The sequence below is a fragment of the Talpa occidentalis genome, unplaced genomic scaffold, assembly GCF_014898055.3.
Source record: "Talpa occidentalis isolate TD23 unplaced genomic scaffold, MPIMG_talOcc4v2.1 talOcc4.40, whole genome shotgun sequence".
NCBI classification, from domain to species: Eukaryota; Metazoa; Chordata; class Mammalia; order Eulipotyphla; family Talpidae; genus Talpa; species Talpa occidentalis.
In genome coordinates this window covers 52,690-74,319 of record NW_023604296.1, presented here as the reverse complement: position 1 = coordinate 74,319, position 21,630 = coordinate 52,690, and the positions used below count along the sequence as shown (strand labels likewise).

Sequence of the window (21,630 nt, the reverse complement as noted above, 5' to 3'; positions counted from 1 at the left end):
TTATGGTGTCACTCAAAGTTGGGGACCATGAACAGCTGGCAGCAGACCCAAGGATGTGATGTAAACACCTGTATTTTGCTCCTCTTTTGCTTGGGATGAGATGACATAGGGTTTTACTTGCTAACTTTGACCCAGTTTCTCTTTGTGTGATGGCAAGAGTTGTTCCAATCAATTCTCTGATACCACTTCATGCCTGGAATTCAACTCAGTTCTGAAACCAACTTCCTGGAATTTTCATCAGGTCCCGTAAGTCCAGGGCTCCATCCCACAAGATTGCGCTCACTTCAGAGGTATGTCCTGTGGATCAGGTCCTCATGTCACCTCATGGGAGAAAATAAGCAGAAACCCAGTCTTGAATACAAAAAAACCTACAGAGGCCAAAGTCAGCCTAAACAGGGCAGTCCAGCTGTGACAATGACCCATAGGCAGCCTTGAAGACTCAGCATGCCGTACATTGCTGCTGCTAGAAGGATAAACAATGGGATGTTTGGGGCCTCCTTGGTGGCACAAGGGTTTAAACACAGTACTGTGAAGCTATCCACAGCCTCTGAAGCATGAGTTCGAACCTGGCAGGCCAGGGAGCTACCCACATTGTGCAGCAGAACTCTCCTGACTCGCCTGATGCTCCGCTCAGCAGTGTATTTCAGTCAGTCTGCCTGTTCTGCTCCCTGCTCTGTCTCTGGTGAATCCTCTCACCCCCACCACACACCTCTGGCCTGTACCCCAGTTCTTGTATGCATAAATAAATTTTAAAAAAATGGGATCTTTGACCAGAAGTGCATGTCCACAAAGACATTTTATTTTTTGGATTTATTTATTTTAATTTTGGAGGTTACATTTTTGCTCTCCCAGATGTGCACATGTTCCTCTCACCCACCGCCAAACCAGCTGTGCCCACACTCCGCCTGCCTCCCTTCCCCACTCCCTCTTCCTTCCTGTTCTCTCTGGGGACCATTGTATTATTTCACTCAGTTCAAGATGTATTCTTACTGTGTTTTGACTGTGTTTGACTTTTGGTTATTTTATATTATTTATACAGATGAATGAAACCATCCGATATCTGCACAAAGAACCTATTTTAAACCTATTTATGACCCAATTCTTGCATTTCTCACAGGTAATTGCATCTGCTCACCGAGATAATCTAAATGTATACAACACACCCACCTAGCTCTTACCTAAGGATGTTAGAAAATTATCAGACACTGGCTACGAAAACAAATACTTTGCTGTAGAACAAGGAAGGTGATGTTTTTATTGTACACGGCCTGGCTCGCAGTGGCTTATAAGTTACACTGGGAACTCAGGAGAGTGGGAGCTGCTGGCCCTGCTCCCGAGGCAGCCTGGCTTTGACACTGAAAATAAGCTCCTTTATGAACCCTTTTTCATAGTGACAATCCTCTCAGTCAACACTTGCACACCATTCAGTTTGTCTACAAATTGAGGGGGCACCCAAGCTTGATAGTTTGCTATTGTAATTCACAGAACGCAGGAAAATGCTTTGCTTGAGTGAACAGGTGGAGGGGGACAGTGGAGGTCTGGAAGGATCCTGGATGCAAGAGCCTCTGTCACCATGGTTAGTGTGCATGTCCCTCCAATTCTGAAGCTCTCTGAGCCCCATGATCTAAAAGTCATTTTTTTGTTTTTTGGGTTTTTTTGTTTTGCAAAGACTGAACATACTTTTTTTTTTATTGAGATGTGATTGACATGTGGCATAGTATTCGATTCACGTGTACAAAATTATGAATTGACATCTATGTATTACAACATGATCACTGCCACAGGTCTGATTAACACCCATCAGCACAAACAGGTACAATTTTTTTCTGGTGATGACAATATTTTAAGATTCATTTTCTTAGTATCTTTCAAATACACATTATAGTAACTATAGTCACTCTGCTGTGCATAACATCTCTGAACACTTCTGTGTTTACCTGGGAGTACCTTCTCCCCACCTTTGTCCATTCTACCGCCACTAACCCCTTCCACCTCCCCAACCCCATACCTCTGCCAACTACATGGTTTAAAAGTTTTATTGGAAGTTTTAATATGTGAGCATGCTTAATTGAATCATTGGACATTGGTGACTGAGCTCAACCCCAGCACCTCTCCCAGAGGTTGGGGAATGAATCTGAATGTTCCAGCCCTCTAACCCTGTGTCCTGCAACTTAACTGAATTCATTGATTAGTTCTAACAGTTTGGGGGAAGACACCCTTAGTGTTTCTATACATAGTGTGCCATCTGCAAATAGTGGCAGTTTTACTTCTTCCTTTCTATTTGGATGCCTTTTTTTTTCTTGCCTAATTCCCTGATTAGCACTTTCTAGACTAAGTTGAATAAGGATGGAGTGAGTGGGCATTTTGTATTGTTCTATTGTTCCTGATTTTAGAAGAAAAACTTTTAATTTCTCATCTTTCAGTATTATGCTAGTGGTGGGCTTCTCATGTCTGGCCTTTATTACAGAGGTATGTCCCCTGTGTACCCAGTCAGTTAATAGTTTTGGTCGGAAGTGGATGTTGAATTGTGTCAGATCCCTTTTCTGTATCATTTATGATAACCATATGATTTTCAGCCTTCATGGATTTAATGCTGATTTAATGCCTTTCTAACTCCCCAAATGGCGACATTAAATGCAGAAGCTCTGCTCAATGACCCATACCAATAAATTCAGCCTGACTCATCTTAGTGTCCCTTCCACCATTACCCTCTCTTGTCCCCATTCCCACACATGTTCCCTGGATTGCTGTCTATAAGTGAGAACAGTCAAGTCATTGTCTCAGAGTGTGGCACCCTTCATGTGTCACACTCTCTCTCACTTCAACAGGTCTGAGCCCAGTCCAGTTTTAGAGCAAAGAGGGATGGCAGGGTGAAAAACGATAGAAGCAAGCAGAAAATGACTCAGCAAGCAGAATAATCATTAAGGTCAAATATAAATACTGCAGGAACTTAGCAGGGAAAGTTGCTTTTATTTTGAGGACATTTGACAATTTCAGAAAACCATAGCACTGATTTTCTCAGGCTCAGTCCTGATAAATTTCAAGTTCACTCACCATAGACCACCTTTTGGTCTATGTTTCAGCCAACTGAGTTGTAGTAGATAAGAGGGGATGCCCAGATCTTGATCACGTGGCGGGTCTAATAGGAGATACCCCTGTTTCCTCATAGAAAAGGCTGCAATGTGACTGAAAAAAATTTTGAAAGCAGTTTTACATCCTTTCAGGAAAAATCCCTTGTGATTGGATGTTTCATAGCTGCCAAAAAAAAAAAAAAAAAAAAAACTGTCTTTAAGACGTTGAAGCTGCCTTCTCCCGGTCTTGGTCTGAAGCTTCGCAACTTGAAAGTTTGGCAAGTCCATTCGTCCCTGAGCCCCAGGGTCCCAGGTGAGGTCCTTTTTGCCAGAGAGCTTTGTCCTTGTGCCTTCTCTGGGGCCCCATCCTCCTGATCTGCCAGGAGGATCCTAGCAGAGAGATAAGGTCCCAGGCACAGGAACCTGATACTAAACACATATCCTCCCACTTTGCTCCTTTCTTACACGCTGTCAAATATTAAACCAAATGGTTCCACAGGATTAATTGATGTGTAGGCAGCAGGCATATGTAGATGGGGATCCCCACCCTCCAGTTGCTTATTTTGGAGGGAAAGAGGTCCCATCTGTGCCTCAGGGCAATGATTCTCAGTGCCTTCCACCCCTTAAGAAGACTTGGTTCTGCAGACACACAGTCAGGAGAGGGGGTTGCCTGGTCTCTACCCCCACACCCTCAAACCAGCTTCTTTTTCTGGGGCTTAATGTTTCTAGTTTCTGCAGGCTAGCCCCATGAACCAGTTGTTCACCAATGCTCCCCGGGGCCAGTGTGGCAGCCAGCATCTCTGTCCTCATAGGAACTCCTGGAGGGACCCAACTACAGACGCCATCATGGAGGGGGTGGCAGGCGGGACTCTGCATCCCCAGAGGAGGGAGGATGGGAGCCAAAGTCATGCACCTCATCCACTCCATGATTCTGCTTTAACTATTGCCCTCTCCTGTTAATCACCAGGTGATGGGGACCAACCCCAATGAATGGCTCACAGCTTCCTGAAATATGACCCTACATGTCCCTACAGAGCAGCACTTAAGGACTTTAAGTCTGGGGTCAACTTTGGGCTGTAGAGGATCCTTGGGCTAGGGTGTAGGTGTTAGGCCTGGCCTGCCCGTAATGCTCAGGTGCCAAGACAGAGTGACAAATGTGAACTGTCACTGATGTGACTGATATGGTCACTGTCATTTCCTCACACAGCAAAGCACTGTTGCATGTGGGGAGGACTAGTAATATGCGGGTGGCTCTGGGGAGCTGCCTTCTCTTCCAGCATTTCCCTGATGATGAGGTCTGCCCCCCCACCCCATGACATCGTGCGAGGATGTAGGTATAGGGGTCATTCCCCTCTACCCCAAATCCACATTTAAATGTTATTTTACTGGGAAGAAAAAGGCAGGACATATGCTAGGAAGTTCACTTTGTTTTCTCTCCCATGAGGTACAGTTAGGTGGACACACGGAAGGGGTGACCAGCTCAGCATAAAGAAAATCTGCACAATTATCCCGGATGGACTTCTCACTTCTTCATAAATACTAGGATCCAAGTTTTTCTAGAAATTTAATAAAGAAATTAATATATTGATACATATGAAATGTGCATGTGTGTATATAATACTATACAATATACTACTGTACGTGTACATGTGATGTGCATGTCTAGGATCCTGTACATGTATATGTATGTGTAGAAAAAGGGTGGGGTGTGGCCATGTGGAGGGGGGTATTTATTTCAGGGAGAGCCACAGAACACACCTGAGTCAGCACACACAGGAACAGAACCCCCTCCCACACCAGGTCAGGGTTCACCCGCCCCTCCTCTGGGCACCCTGTCCCTGCTCACACCACTGCCACCCCCACGGCTGCACACTGGCCCCTGCAGCTCAGAGGCTGTCCCTGTGGCCCCAAGACACGAGGTGTTGTCACTGCTGCCCTTGCCACTTTTGCCACATCTTTCTGCTCTGCTTAGTCTCTGTGTCCCCACATCCTCTGTCAGAGTCCTGCTCGTGGTCACCTGTCTGGGGAGCCTCAGGTCATGTCACCTGAAGAATGTTGGGGAAAGAAAGCAGGTTTTCCTCTGTGTGGAAGGTGGGGTCTCTGCCTCCTGCAAGCATGGAATTCCCCGACTGGGGGCAGAGGTTGGGGGGAGCATATTTTTTAAATGACAAATTTCAAGTTGGTTTCTTGACTTTGAACATTGTGATGACCAGTGACACTTTGCGCCTCCATTTCTCTTATTTAAATGTGCCTACAAGTTACCTCATGCCTGTTCTTCCACTGTATCCACACGGAGGGCTGGTGGGGCAGGAATCCGTCCCTTCACATCACAGCCCTCAGCCCACGAGGATGTATGTGCTCTCAAGGCGCCTCCTCTGCGTGGACCGAATGAGAGGAGAGGCTGCATTCACTCCGATTCTGTGTTGGAAAGAGATGTTTAGGGACCTTGAGTGGGAGATGTTTGTTTTGAGTAATATAATGTGTAAAAGGTCCCTTCCTCTCAACATCCTGAGTATTTTCTGAAAGTTGTTTCTCTTAACATCCCTTTACCCTGCAGTGGGCTATTCGTATGCTAAATGCAACAATAATATCTTTGAAAACAGCTTCATTCCTTCTGTGGTAAATATTGGTAGCTGTAACCCACAGAAACAAAATTATGCCTTCAGCCTGTGCTAATTTATAAGGCTGCAGAGATGCTGAGATGAAAATGTTTGAGACTCCTGACACTCCTGACCCAGCCCCTTGCCTGGACTCAGGGGGACAGTGTGACAAAGGTCTCCGTGCAGGAGAGGAGGGGGCAGGGCGAAGTCCCCTGTCTCCTGGTGGGGTTGTCAGGGTCTCAGCCCCAAGCAAGGTGTGTCTGGCTTGGGCAACATTTTGTTAGGGATTCCCCACCTCCTCTTAGTTTTGCTTCTTCTGACAACCTGTGCAGGGTCCTCAAGCCTGATACAGGTGACACATCCCCAGTCTCACTCCCCATTGCCTGGAGGGTCTAGAAAAACCAATCAGCATCACCGCCTCCAGTACAAAAAGCTGAGTCTTCCTGCCAGGACTCAGATTCTCTCCAGACCCCCAGCATGGGAGCCCTGAAGCCCCCAACCCTCTTTATGCTGCTCTGGAGGGCCCTGGCCCTGACCAAGACATGGGCAGGTGAGTGCTGGAGTCTGATCCTTGGAGAAAGGAGCTAGGGGACCACTCAGCTGGGGCACAGGACACCAGGAAAGGCTCCAGTTTCTGCCACTGCAGACCCTATGGTCCCCTCCTCTGCTCTGCTTTTTCCTGGCCCCTTTCTGACCCTCCCAGCACCCCGCCCATCTTCCAGTCTCCCTAGGTCTCAGCCCTCCTTGTCCTGCTGCCCCTCTTCAATCTCAAGAGCACCCTAGTCCCTTTCTCCTTTCTTGCTCAATCTCTCTGGAACCTGGAACCTGAGTGGTGAGGAGGGTCAGCCCGGGTCTCCCTCCCGCCCCCAGGCTCCCACTCCCTGAGATATTTCTCCACCGTGATGTCCGGGCCCGGCCCCGGGGAGCCCCGCTTCATCGCCGTGGTCTCCGTGGAGGACACGCAGTTCACGCGGTTCCACAGAGACGCGGCGGGGCGGAGGATGGTGCCGCGGGAGCCGTGGGTAGAGGAGGAGGGGCCGGAGCACTGGGCGCCGGAAACCCAGATCACCAGGGACATCCGAGCGTGGTACCGAGACAACCTGCACCCCCTGCGCGGCTACTACCCCAGCGAGGCCCGTGAGCTACTCTGGCCAGGGCCAGGCCAGGAACCCCATCCCCAAAGTCCAGAGTCTCCCCCGAGTCTCCAGGTCCCTGCGTCACCCCAGACTAAGGGACCTGCCGGGCCCCTCGACCCCAAAAGAGCCCGTGGGACAGTCTCCTGCTTTCAGTTTCAGTTTAGGTTTATACCGCGGGAGGTTGGGATTCTCCGGTGACCGCGGGGCTGACTGCTGGGGTGCGGGACAGGCTCTCACACCGTCCAGGGGATGTCTGGCTGCGATGTGGGCCCGACGGGCGCCTCCTCCGGAGGTAAGTCAGTCCGCCTACGAAGGCGCCGAACACCAGACCCTGAATGGGGACCTGCGCTCCTGGACCGCGGCGGACACGGCCTCGCAGATCTCCCGGCGGCGGGAGTGGGAGGCCTTCCGAGAGGCTGTGCGCTTCGGGAACTAGCTGGAGGGCAAGTGCGTGTAGTGGCTGCGCAGAGACCTGGAGAAAGGGAAGGAGGCACAGCTCACAGGTGAGGGGCTGCAAGGCCGCCTGACCTCCCCTCTGCTTGCTGATGATTCGAATGCAGCCAGATCCCCTCTATTTTGTGATGTGCATGTTTTAGAATAATTGGAATGGACCAATAATATTATATCAGAATCTATTAGGTTTTAAAAAGTCATATATTTCAGAAACTCCTATTAATTTATATATACATATATACACATGCTGGAAAGGTATAAGCATTTGTTTCCATGAAGTTTTAAATACCCAAATGACCTGATTTGTTTTAATATCTTAGAATGATGATTATCGGGTAGTTTTGTTACAGGCTTAACAAATACATGCAGTTTGATAAACAATTTATTACCCAGAGTGATGAAGATTTTAAGTATAAAAAATTTCTCTGGCAAGACTCAATATTACTGACTGGGTAAGATCTCTCTCTCTCTCTCTCTCTCTCTCTCTCTCTCTCTCTCTCTCACCTTTAGATTTTTAGATCTTTAGATCATTTAAATAGACTACCAAAAAGCTCATCACAGTCACAGAATGTTTTTTTCCCTTCAGGCACATGGAAGAAATTAAAACTTAGTTTCACAGAAGTATATTACTGATATAAAAAGTTAATCTTAAAGTTCCTATAACATGTTCCTTATTTTTACTCATCACTTATTAGCTTTGAGATGGTGCGAGGGTAGGGGAGCCTAAATGTCTTGGCTGCTGGAATGGCACCTGTGTATTTACAAATGTAATTGCAGGACACAGCTCAGGCTAGGGTTCAACAACAACAGGGTTTGTTTACAAAAGGGAGAGAGAAGTTGGGAGAGAGGAAAGAGTTAGAGACAGAGCCAGAGGCAGTGGCAATTGTTCAGCTTCAATTTGAAGCAGAGATCAAATGCAAAGGTGTCAAAGTCAAAGGTTATGAAATCAAAGATCTCCAAGGTCTCTCAAGAGGTGGCACCACAGCAGTCAACAAGAGTAAATCTGAAGCCTGGGCAGGGCAGCACCTCACACCCAACTGGTCAGGATCAAAGGCAACAGCACCAGGGAGTGGTGCCAGATTTGTCAGTCAGGGACCAGGGCAATAGCTCTTAGAGATACTAACAGCAAACAGCCACTGGAGTCATTTAGCAGGTGATGTTGGAACAGAGGCAGAGAGAGGTAAGGTCCGGGAGGAGTTGCCAGAGCACAGGCATCATGGTTCCAGCTCTGTGAAGGTCTTCCCAGGAGAGAGTCCACAGAAATCTGACCTAATGCCATGAAGCTGGCTGAAGCCTAATTTAAATACTCTTCAAGGTGCCTGCCTTTCAATCCTGACTGGTCCATTTTTCAGTTGACTGGCACCTGTGGGAGCTCCAGGTTGGTCCTTTTGCAATCCCACCTATTTGATTTTTACCAGTTGAACTGCACCAGTGTTCAACCTGACCTGTACCAGGCTTGGGCTTTGGCTTTAAAACTGAGCACCAGGCCCCGGGGATGGGGTTGGGGTTGGGGGGCTGGGAATATGGTCAGGTAGGGGAACTCCAAGCCCAGCTGTTTGATTGGTGCTGGTCAAGTTCCAATCAAATTGGTCTACTCTTAAGCCCATGTTCAATCCCACAGTGGTTTCCTGTATTATTTTCTGCCCCACTGTGTTCCCCCAGGCTAGCAAATAATCAACCCAAGGATCAGAGAGATTGACATTAAATATAAAAACTTCTGAAAGCAAGTATTTTCTCTAATGTCTGTTTTCAGAGATGATAATAATTGTCTGATATATTTTGGTGCTCCTTCATTTGGTGAGTATATATTGATGAGTGTTATGTCTTCTTGATGTATTGTCCCCCTTATCATAATGTAGTGACTATCTAAATCTCCATCTTTTTCAGTTTGAGGTCATTTTTATCTGATACAAGTATAGCTGTTCCTGCCTTCTTTTTTTTGGTCCATTTGCTTGTAGGATTGTTTTCCAACCTTTTATTCTCAATCTGTGATTATCTTTGAAGTTAAATATGTTTCCTACAGACAGCAAAAGGTTGGGTTCTGTTTTTTAATCCAGCCTGCTACTCTGTGAAAACAAAAGACACACTTTTAAAACAGAGACACAGAGATCTCTTAATTTTTCATTTAAAACTTTTGGTCACATGTACTCACTTCAGTAAATAATTATTAAGACTCTAAAAACTTTTATTAACTAGGTCTCCAAACAGTAACTCTTTTGGAAAAGGCTCTGTTTCTCAAACATGTATTTACTTTTAACTGATCTCCATCAACTGATCTCCATCAGCTCTTTAAATCTGAGGTTCTAGATTTAGCACACAACAAAGCCACACCTCTGTCCACAGTTCTCTTTTCTCCTATCAATTTATCGTAAAACAACATACAACATGTACAAAGCGTGGCACACAAGACAGCTTGGAAAACAACAATCCAAAGGAAAGAAGACCGCAGGGTTTCACTTTTTTAAAAGAGAAAGGACTCCCAATTATATAGAATGCGTTCCAAAGGACTCTCCTCTGGTACTGAACTTCAGTTCCCCATTGTAGTCTGAGCATAGGGAGAGAAAACAGAACGGAGTGGGCTGAGGTTAAGTAGAATCAGGCAGGCAGAGGGGACTGCCTCTGAGCTTCCCCAGGCCAGAGCCCATCCCTGGTAGAAACTCACCGTATTATGCTTGGCAGTCCCACTTGACTGCCCCAGAAGAGACAATTAAATTAAACCCTTTGGTATCGAAGGTACTTAACTTACCTGGCCAGTCAGACAGACAGACTAGGTTCAAGCTGGTACTACTCCAAAACTCCCCCATGCAAAGGTGGAGGGGATGGTAGAGGGGTGGCCAGTGGAGGCACAGTCAGCCCGTCTCCCAGTCCTCCCAGACAAAGAAGCTGCAGCAGCTGATAAAAGTGAGTGGCAGCTCTGTCACCCACCAGTCTGGCCCCTGAGCTCCAAGTGAAGGGAATCCTGAATGAGCCCCCACATCTGTAAACATTCAAGCCAGGTGTAGGGTCAGGTAAAAGTATCAGGCTTTTCTGCCCTCCCGCCATCAGGATAGATGATCGATCCCTGCGGTCTGAATGCATCCTGATGGCGGGCACCTGGAGTAGGGTGTGGGCAGATGTAGATGGGATTCACCTGGGCTTAGACTGGGCTTTTTAAGGGCGGTGTCACAGGGACGCCAGCAGAAGCAGAGAAAGCAGAGAGCAGAAGCAGAACGAATGGAAGAACCACGAGAGACGCAGAGAGAATGCCAGAGAATGCCGGAGAGCCCAGAACGAGTGAAGACTTGCTGGGGGCTGGGAGGCTGGCAGGCTGGCAGGCCTGCACCCCTGGCAGCCCCCCAGCCTGCCATGTACTGGGTAAAGCCCGATAAAAGCCTGAAAAGCCACTGAGGGCTCCAGGACTCTCTCCTTTACCCCGGTCTGCTGGAACAGAAAACCTGCTCCATGTCCCTTCCTGCCATTACATCGGGTCTTTTGTTTGCATCCAGAAAGCCAAACTGAATCAGAATTGTCTTTGCATCAAGGAGTTTTATTCAAGATGGCCATCAAGGGAGTTGGTGTGATAGGCATCCCAAAGTAACTGACTCCCTGAAGTTCAGCGTGCTGGGACTTTCATAAGGGGCAGAGAAATGTGAGGGAAGTCAGTTATAGCGGCAGGAAGGTGCGGTGCAGGATCTCTATGATCTGAGCAGATGGGCAAAGGAGGAGTCCTGGAGCCCTTGGTGACTATTGCAAGCTTTCATTGGGATTTACCAGGTACATGGCAGGCAGGGGTGCATTCTTAGACACTGAGGGAACCTGTATAGTTTGGGGATCTTCCCAGAACCTGGGAACCTCTTGTTATGACCCGGAGATTTGGCTCTATCCTGAGGCCCAGTCCATAGTCACTGGGGTGGAAATTGGAGGACCCCTAACCTGTCACTGGACCTGGGTGCCCCCTTCTGGGCAAACCCCTATCCTGCCGCTGGGGGCCCAGGGAGCCCGGCCTGCCGGAGCAGGAGAAAGGGCAGCTCTGGTCTCCTGCGCTCAGCCCTGTGGCCACACGGGGGCGCTGCCGCGCTGTTCCGGATTCTGGTGGAGCCTCCAGGACGGGGCGGGGGCTGAGGTGGGCAGAGTTGGGGGTCCTGGAGGGCGGCGTCCTGGGGCTGAGATGCTCTGTGAGGAGTCAGAGCAGCAGGGCTCAGAGGAGAGGAGACTCCCGAGCCTGCCCTGGGTGTGAGGTTTCCAGCTTTTCTCCCCAGAACCCCTTTTGCTGGTCTCTTGACAACACTGAGGATAACTGGATCATTTGTACCTTCCATAACCTATTACTAAAATGAGGGTGTTCAAAAAGAAAATAACATAAAAATTCTGTTATATTTACAGAAATGTGGCAAACGTAGTAGAGTTCTTGTATACTCCCACCATTTCCATTTTGTTAACAGCTCCTATGACTAAAGTTTGTTTACAGCTAACAAAGCAAAATTGGTGTGAGGGACCAGGGAGGAGGCTCCTCTGCCTGACCAGAGCAGAAGTGGTCACCTCCACCTGGAGCGTCTCCTCTTCTGTCGGTTTGTTCCCCTTCATCACCCACTTGCAGGACAGTCATGACCTCGGGGCCACGACTGGACCCTCCTGGCAGAGGGGACCTGCAGCTTCTGCCTGGAGACAGGGGCCCTGGGACCATCTCCTGTGGCCACAGCTTCTGCCAGGCCGATCACAGCTGAGTCACTCTCAGACCCACCGAGGGCCACATGCTGTCCATGCTGCCAGGAGCCACCCAAGAGGGGACAGCAGCCTCCTAGGTCCTCATCAGTCTGTGCTCTGGCCCCAGCGCTGGAGCTCAGAGGAGAGAATTCAGCACAGGAAAGGGTGTTTTTCTATTTCCAGGAGGACCAGGAGGTGTGGTTTGCAAGGATCTCAAGCACAAATGTCACCCAGTGCTTCAGAAGCTGAAGATACTAGGTCTTATGAAGTAGGGAAACTCTTTTAGTGTCTTGTGTAAATATTGAACAAATGGTTGGTTATTTGCTTGCTTCATTATAGACTTAGGCTCTACTGTACAAATATAAACTCCAGTATTTTAAGCTCAATACTGCATGTGACAATAGCACCTCTTTCACTCCTGGATTATGTTGGTAAAAATGATTCATGGATGCATAGCTACTTCCCTGCTAAAACTCTCAGGAGCAGAAGCATCACAATGGCTCCACCTGCAGAATAGAGGAGCTTCAGCATTGCTCTAAGATGTCACATAGACAACAGACTCCTGGGATTTCTATGTGATGAAGACATCAATGAACAGATCTTGAAAGAGGAAAAATAGCCCTCGTGAGATAGGGCATTCCATGAGTTGGGCTATGTGACAAACAAAAATACCGTGTTACTTCCAGAAAATGTGTGAGCTTGATATGTTCATCTGGTGTTGGGGGGTGAAAATGGCAAAATCTAACTCTTGTCTTGTCAAAGTGGGGACTCATTGACTTACTGAACAAACCCAAAGGCAAAGCCAGGGTGCGGGTGCCCCTGCACAGAACCCGTGCCCCCCGCTACTCCTGCTGGATGCAGGCACCAGCCTGTCCAGGGAGGACTGTCCTGGGCCTGAGCGGCCCTGATAGAGGCTGGGTCTGGATCAGTAAAAAAAAGTGGCACTTGACTCCAGCTCTCCGCCCTGCCCTCAGTGTCCAGCTGTCAGTTCTAGAAATGATCCCTGGCCTCCCGTCTTCCTAGTTCTGTTTTCTCAGTTTGTCAGGGAGGAGGGTCTGTTCATCAAAGCCCCCCCCCCAGGTGACAGCAGGAGGGTCTCTCAGGCCTGGGGACCCTCTGATCTTAAGAGGAGGTATGTAGGGGTCACCAATTCCTGAACTTTCTTTCCCTCAGGTGGAAGAGGGTACAGTTTCCAGTCCCATAGCTGTGTCCTCAATATGCTCACATGCCTTATTACCCCTTATGGAACTTACAATAACACAGAACTTGGAGAAAGTATGTGATTTATTGAAGGTTGCACAACGAGGAGCAGAGTCAGGAATCCACCCCAGTTTTCATTCATTTGCGAGATCATGATTTTTGCTATATCACATGCTACAAATTTCCAAAGTGATCTTTGAAGGAAAAGGACAACAAAATCAGTCAACTCTATGAGCTTAGTGAGCAGTTCCCCAAAATCTAAATTTAGAAAGGTTGGCAGTCTTTTGCCTTTAAGAAATAAGAGCTGAAAACAAACAACAACTGTAATGGAAAGTGGTACACATGCTTCCAGGATGCTTAGTCTGAGATCATGGGTGGGTAATGAACACTAATTTGGATTTTAATGTTTTGTTTGAAACATGTACATCTCTAAATTTGCCTGTGGAGTGCAACTTTTTTCCTTCCAGCCTGTGTCATTGTTGCCGGCACACGCTGCACCAAAGGGCCGCCTGGGGTGCGCTGCTCACGTCATTGGGCATCGGATGGAACGGGAGCTGCGAAATGAAAGGTTTTTGAAGATTAAGAATTCCAACTGTGGGACTGAAATAATAAGTTATGGTGAGGCAGGAGAAAGAATTAATTATTTTTGGAAAAAGGTAGAAGATGGGGAGCATCCAGTTCTGTTAGTATTGGGCTGGTGGAGTGTCCACGGAGCTTTGATATCTTAAGTTGTCACCATTGGGCAGTTAAATGTTATATTTTCTAATACTTGTGATAAAACTTCCCAGGATTCTAAAATTTTTTTAAATTTTAGTCTTTTGCTTGATTGATCAGAGGAAATTTTATGGAAACTCAGTAGCACTCCCAAGACACTCCATAGTATTTCTGCCTTTCTTCTTGGGAAAGGCACTAGACGAATTTGACCTAGTTGATAGTGGTCAGGTAAACTGGAACTTAATGGGAAGCATTGTTACTTGACAGAAATGTGTAAACTTAGCATATACATAAATATTAATATCCACCTTCTAAAATGTATTATGTGAAACTTATGTCTTATGTACTGTTGCTTATCAATTCTGTTTGTTACTTTGAAAAGTAAGTTATAATGTTGAGCAAATCTCCTTGTCAACAATATTATCGTCAGATCTTTAATTTTGATTATGCCAGGTACTTATCATTTGCATAAATAGTTTCTGGAAAAATTATATTTCAAGATCCATGCTGTCTGACAGAGCTCAAGACTGAGGTTTTCTCTATAGAATTGAATTAACTTAGTATGTTTTGTTTGAAATACTACTGGAGGTTTTTTTGTTTGTTTTTTGACTCAAGGAAGATTTTTTTCTTTTAACTGGCCATGATCTGCTGCAACATTTAATGCATTTTGTGAGCAGAACTAAATGATGTTTGCATTTCCTGTGTTCTTTATATCATAATATGGAAAATGGTAGTAAACATTGTTAACACTGGTGACAATGTTTGTGTGATTTCAAAGAAGGAATTTTATTTGTTTCCCCTTAAGTAGAGAATTGGAAATGTGATTCCATTACCAGATTTTGACAAAATGTCACAAGTGAGATCTTCTGAGAGTTAAGATTGAGCAGAACCAAGAAGAAAAGTGCCTGCCACCTGGTCTTTAGGGTTCAGAGACCCCCAGAAGAGCAGGAAGCTTACTTCCATTGGCAGGTCTGGAGACCCCAGAGGAAAAAAGTCTTGGGGACCTTAAAAGGAGGAAATCTACCCAAAGGAACAAACATTGCAGGTGGAGTCAGGCAAGACCGACCAGTGGCCTAGTTTCTGAGGCCTGGGCAGATGGAATGTTGAGAGCTCAATCTAAGATCCCCTGTGAAAAGTTGAAACAAAGTCAACAGAAATTCTACTTGGTTATGCTTTCCTATGAGTTTATGAAAAAATAGGTAAAATAGATTGGAATTAGGGCCTTGCCTGGTGGTGCAGTGGTTGAGCACTGAGCTGGAAGCTGCCTGCAGCCTCTGCAGCGCCGGTTCGATCCCAGGCCACCGGAAAGAGTCCCACATGGCACACAGACCTCTCCTGCCACCCGCTGCTCCCCTCAACAGTGTATTTTGTCAGTCTACCTGTTCTGTTCCCTGCTCTGGCTCTGGTGAATTCTCTTACCCTCCTGCACTTCTGACTGTACCCAGTGCTTATATAAATAAATAAATAAATCTTTAAAAAAAATAGGTTAGAATTGGATTTAGTTCACAAATGCACTATGCTGTAGTATTTGATAAAACTGGGATGAAGGTGGAAAGAAAATGATTTTAATATTAATCTCTCTCCACTGGCCCTACCACCCTGAAAAGCCCCATCGCCATCTCCTTTAATAGGAAACTGTTGAGATTTTTTTTATTTTTTTGGCTCATATCGATTGATTGTTTTCTAGAAATGTGGGCCTTTACCATGTCAGTTATGTTTAGACAATGTCTCTTGACGGATTGCTATTTTTATTGAATACACTGCAGAGAAAACTCTTCTGAGGCCACATCCCAACATTCAGACACCTGACTCTCATCATCATAGATATGGTGACAAAAATTGCAAGTGGGAAACTGTAAGAGGAACAGTGAGGAGCAGTCTTTGAGCCAGTGGGTGGCATGCACAGGCAGCTGGATGGTCGAAGGTAGAGTTTTCTAGAATCTATCCCTTCAGGTAACTGATGGTAGAAGCTGGAACCTTCCAAACTCCAGCTCCTCAGTGGGGGTTGATGGGAAATAGGGCAGAGCTGAGGCTTTTGACCAGTTAACTGCTGGACTTTTGGCAGTCTTGCTGTAGGCACTTTGATAATTGTACAGCTGGGGCTTTGCCAGTTAAACCTCTGGTGAGAGCTATCTGTGGAGAACCCACCAGTTTGCCACAATCAGCTTTGGCTTAGAACTCAGTCTCTGCTCAATGGACTCTAGCTGGGGTAGGACAGGTAGCATCTGGCCATGTGCCAGTTTTTTTTTTCTCTCTCACGCGCGCTCTCTCTCACTTTCTGTCTCCTCTTTCTCTCCCTCCCTTCCTCCATCCCTTCAGAGTAGTCTGTTATTGTTTCACACTGTGTCTGATTTGGGGTCCTGTCACTGACCCAGTCCCTGGGCCTGGCCTCAGGAAGACAGTGTGACAAAGGACTTGGTGCAGGAGAGGAGGGGACAGGGAATAGTCCCAGGTCCCTGGTGTAGTACTCAGAGTTTCAACACTTGGGGTGTGTCTCTCTGTGGTGGGGAAGGTTCTGGTGGGGATTCCCTAGGTCCTCTCTCACCTAGTGGTCCTCCTGCTGCATACTCTTCACTCAAGCAGGTCTCACTTCCCATTGTGTATAGAGTTTCCATAGAAGCCAGTCAGCATCACAGCCTTCCGGGTAAAAAAGTCTCCATGAAATGCCACCACACACAAACTGGAAGGAAGCAGGTCATGATGCCACAAATGCTATTCCTGCTGGTCTTGGGGGCCCTGGCCCTGTCAGAAACCTGAGCAGGTAAGTGTGGGGTTGGGAGGGAAAAGGCCACTGCCTGAAGGAGTGTGAAGGAGCGTGAAGAAGGAGCGTGAGCCACTGCCTCAAGCAGGAGAGGGAGGCACAGGACCCAGGAAAAGGCTTCTCCCCAGGTTCTCTTTGTGGCCTCTTAGCCCCACCCTGTCCTGGTCCATTTCTGTCCCTCCCAGCCTCCCACTCTCCTCTTGGCCCCTAAGTCTCAAGCCTTCTCATCCTGCCACTCCTTATCAATCTCACAAACTCCTCCTTGTCCCCTTTCCCCCTCCTGAACCCATCACTCCAGTTTTCTGTCCTAGAGGAGGGTCAGCCAGAGTCATTCCCCCCCCCCCAGATTCCCAGTTGTCCTGGCCCTGGTATAGGGGAGCCCAAGTACATAGCCATAGGCTCCGTGGAGACACCAATTGAGCGGTTTCACAGGGGTGCAGCGAGTCTGAGGACTGAGCCGCTGCACCCTGGGTGGAGCAGGCAGGACAGGAGTATTGGGAGCAGGAGACAGGAATGAGAAGGCCAGAGCACAGACATGCCCAACGTGCCCCCTGTGGGGCGTCTACAACCAGAGTGAGCAATGCGCCCTGGGCCAGGTCACCACCCCCATCCTCACAGAGGTCAGGACTGCGCCCAGGCTCCGGATCGGAGGGGCCACCCTGAGACTATAGATCCTGCCTGGAACAGCCCACGGGGCTTTCATGAACTATTTCATTCTCAGTTTCGGTTTATTCCCAGAGGGAGGGCGGTGCGGGTGGGGTGACAGCGGGGTGACAGCGGGGCTGACACAGGGCAGGGACAGGGTCTCTGCGAAGTGGGGCCCGACGGGCGCTTCCTCTGCGGGTTCAGTCAGTGGGCCTACCTGGCCCTGAGCGAGGACCTGCGCTCCTGGACTTCGGGGCACACCTGGTTGGAGAGGGAGGCAAACCCAGAGATTTTCATATTCTGTGCTAGAGAGAGACTGACCCTCTGGGTGAGAGAACTTCCCAGAGGGTCGGGGTTTTGTTTGTTTGTTTGTTTGTTTGTTTGTTTGAAGACCAGTTAAGAAATCCATTTTCTCCAGAGATGAAAGGTGAGGAGGGGAAGGGGGCATCCCTGAAATCATCCTTCACCCAATTTGCCCCGCAACCATCTTGGGAACCTTGCCTTTCTCTCAAGGTCTTGTTTCAGGGTCTTCATTTCAGTGGGAAATGAGAACGTTTTTAGAAATGTGGACTCTTCATTTAAGCACAACCCTGTTCAGGAGCAAAAGTCTGTTTTCCTCCTTAGAGATATGCATCTTCCTACTTAGGTCTCTCACCCTGACTGGAGAGAATAGGAGATAATCTCAGATTCCCCAGGTCAGGCTGGTATCAGGTTTTGTGCTTCCTTTTTCCCAAACCCATTGTTGTCTGTGCATTCTGAGGATGGTACTCTAGTGCTGCTTCAGTGTGCATGGAGAAAACACAAAGTATGAATGATCTCACCCTTCTCCACAGATCTCCCAAAGACACACATCACCCACCACCCCATTTCTAACCATGAGGTCACCCTGAGGTGCTGGGCCCTGGGCTTCTACCCTGCGGACATCACCCTGACCTGGCAGCGAGATGGGGAGGACCTGGCCCAGGAGATGGAGCTGGTGGAGACCAGGCCTGGAGGGGATGGAACCTTCCAGAAGTGGGCGGCTGTGGAGGTGCCTTCTGGAGAGGAGCAGAGATACACGTGCTGTGTGCAGCATGAGGGGCTGCTGGAGCCCGGAGTCCTGAGATGGGGTAAGGAGAGGGACATGGGTACAGAGCTTCTCAGGGGAATTAGGAGCCTTTCTGGAAATTTCCCTTCTCTTCCAGTGCCCCCTCCTCGGTCCTCCATCCCCACCGTGGGCATCATTGCTGGCCTGGTTCTCCTTGGAGCTGTGCTCACTGGAGCTGCGTTGGCTACAGCTGTGATGTGGAGGAAGAAGGAGGGGGATGTGGGCACAGAGGTTCTGCTCAGGGGACCTTTAGATGGAGGCCTGGGGCTCAGGGTCTCACCTTCCCTTCCCTTCCAGTGCCCCCTCCTCAGTCCTCCATCCCTACTGCGGGCGTCATTGCTGGCCTGGCTCTCCTTGGAGATGTGCTCACTGGAGCTTCGGTGGCTGCAGCTATGGTGGCTGCAGCTGTGATCTGGTAGAAGAAGCGCTCTGGTAAGGAAGGGAGTGGGGGATCTTGTCCACTGGGGGCTTTCAAATGTCAAGTAGAACTTGCCCTACTGTTATAGGACAGGGAGAGGGGCAGCCCAAACCCTGCAAACCTGCCTATTCTACATGGGTTCTGCCATCCGCCGCATCAACACAAAACATAGGAGACTTTAATGGGAAGGAACTTTAATAAAACTAGGAAACAATACAAGTAAGGCAAAAAGTCTAGTTTCTAAATGAAGCACCCAAAGTTACCCGTCCCCTCGTGGGTAAAACTCCATCCATGTGGGAATGGCCAAGAACAAGGCCCCAAAGCCTGCCACAAGTCTAAAGCATCTTCCAGTGGGGACCCACAGAAAAGGGTCACAAACAACTGGACAAGCCCGGAAGGAAAAGAGCAAAATCAACATCAAGATAAAAGCTGCCATTGTCACCTCCCCATGGGTCTCACCCACATCTGTGTCACCCAGTCCACGACCAAAAGACAAGCGCAGTTTCTTCACGTGTCTCTAGGCTCCACGTGCCTCCTCCAGGTCTCCTTGCTCCATCCTGCTTCCTTCCTCAGTCTCTTCTGCAGCTTCCCCTCTTCCTGCTCAGCTCCACCCTCCTTGGGTGGGGCAGGGAACCTCCCCTTTCCTGGGGACCACCCTGTTACACTACCTGGTTAACGGTAAGTACCATCCACACACAGTCTGGGGCTGATTTTTAACACTCATTCTTCTGTAAAGAATTATGAAAATGAATCACAAAGTGAAATGTTCACCCTGATATTTCTGCTGATGTGGGAACCCAAGTCCCAGCAAATGGCAGAAGGAAAGGTCCCTGCTAAAGACAGATTCCAAGAGGCAGTTGGTCCAGTCCCCCCTCATGTCCTTCTCTTCATATTTCCTGGTTCTGCCCTGGGTCTTCAGTCATAGTCTGGAAACTTCCCTGTGCTCCAGGACTTGGGCATTCCTTTAGAACCTCTGATCTGACATTTCCCTGGTCTCACATGATGTTTCTTCCCACAGGTGGACAAGGAGGAAGCTACACTCAGGCTGCAGGTAAGTGTGGATCAGGGGTTTATCCCTGAGCCCCTGGGGACAGTGTAGATGGAGCCCATGAAGGAGTCACCCTCATCAGTCCCTCCTGTGGTCTCATTTCTCTGTGGCTCTGACCAGGTTCTGTTTTGTTCTCCCCCAGGCAGCGACAGTGCCCAGGGCCCTGATGTGTCTCTCAGCTGCTAAAGGTGAGGCCCCAGAGGCCTGCGGTGGGAGGGGCTGGGGCAGAGAGGATGGGACCAGGTTATGGGGAAGCTGTGAGGGGGACAGTCTGAGGATGCAGTGGACTATAGAGAATGTTGACACTTAGACTTTGTTACTGATTATTTTCCTTCACAGTGGTTACTGATTATTTTCCTTACCTTGTGGGGACTGAGTGCTGCAGGATTTCTTCTCATCCCCACTTTGTGCCTTCAAGATACCCTGGTCTCTCTTGCTGCAAAGGGCATCTGCATGTGTCTGTGTTCCTATTAGCATAATGTGAGGAGGTGAGGAGACTGGCCCAGCTCTGCCTACCTGGCCCCTCCCCACACTGACCTGTGTCTCTCCCTGATGACTTTCCTGCTCTAGCAGAGGTGGGGCTGATTCCATCCCTACCTGTACTTTGTGTTTTCCTGAGGAATAATGTCTACTTCCCTATCGAAAATAACCATCCTGACATGAAATTATTTTTTTTCTAATCTTGTTGTGTTGAGTTGTTGGGTTAAAAAAAAAAAGTTTCCTAAAATTTTACAAGAAATAAATGAAATTTCCGAGGACCTTCTAGAATAACATTTTTGCTGTGCTGTGTTTATTCTGGGGACAGAAAAATATTGAGACGAGACCGTCCTTAGACCATTGTTTCTACCAGGTTGTGTGACCACAAGGACTCAGACATCACCTGAGCTTGTCCTGTCTTCAGGAATGTATGTGGAGGCTATGTGTGTGTGGCTGGGTCAGCCTATACTCACTCAGATATTGGGCCCTCAGGCCTCCTACTCTGCATTTTACTTCCTTGGTTTTCATTGGCTTATTCTTGCTCTTTTTCATGTTTAGAGATCAGACCTTATTCTCCTCCAGATGTCCCTGTTTCTGACAGCAGCAGGAGACATTTGTCACATTCACAAAAAGCCCAGGACAGCCCCTGCACACAGGAGTTAGAGATGAATTTTCAGGCTCATGCAGTTTTTGGCTTCCTTTTAGGCCTTTTTTTCTGAATTATTAATTCCATCTTCTCTTCAACTATTTTTTTAAATAAATTCTTTTTTAAAAAAGATTTATTTATTTTTATACAAGAGCTGGGGTACAGGCCAGAGGAACAGGAGAGTGAGGATTCACCAGAGATAGAGTGGGGAACAGAACAGGCAGACTAACTGAAATACACTGCTGAGGGGAGCAGTGGGCGCGACAGGAGAGGTCTGCTGTGCCATGTGGGTATCCTCCCTGCCCGGCTGGGAATCGAACCCACGCTGCCGAGACTGCGGACAGTTTTATAGCACTGTGCTCAATCCACTGCACCACCAGGGAGGCCCTCTTCAACTTTTTTAAAGAAACAAATTTAGGTATTAGTGGAGAGGAAGATCAGATAATTCCTCCTCTTAGATCAGTTCCTGTTGGGTTTCTGTCTTCTCTGCGGCTGCCCCCTTTCTCTGTCATCAGGTCTGGTTATTCCAGTGCTGCTCTGGTCCCAACTCATGGGATGATAAAGTAAAATCTAAGTTACATTCACTGTTGGTGAAGAATAGGACCCATAGGCCTAGGATCCTCTTTTCTGAAGTGATAAATGTGCTCATGTGCTGTGGTGTGCAGGAGGGTTGGGGGAAGGGAGAACAGCA

At 48.1% G+C, this 21,630-nt stretch overlaps 1 pseudogene; it reads left to right on the top strand.

The window, feature by feature from the left end:
* The first annotated feature begins 6,148 nt into the window (after positions 1-6,148).
* Positions 6,149-20,002, top strand: LOC119258417 (class I histocompatibility antigen, Gogo-B*0101 alpha chain-like; annotated as a pseudogene).
* The last annotated feature ends 1,628 nt before the right edge of the window (positions 20,003-21,630 follow it).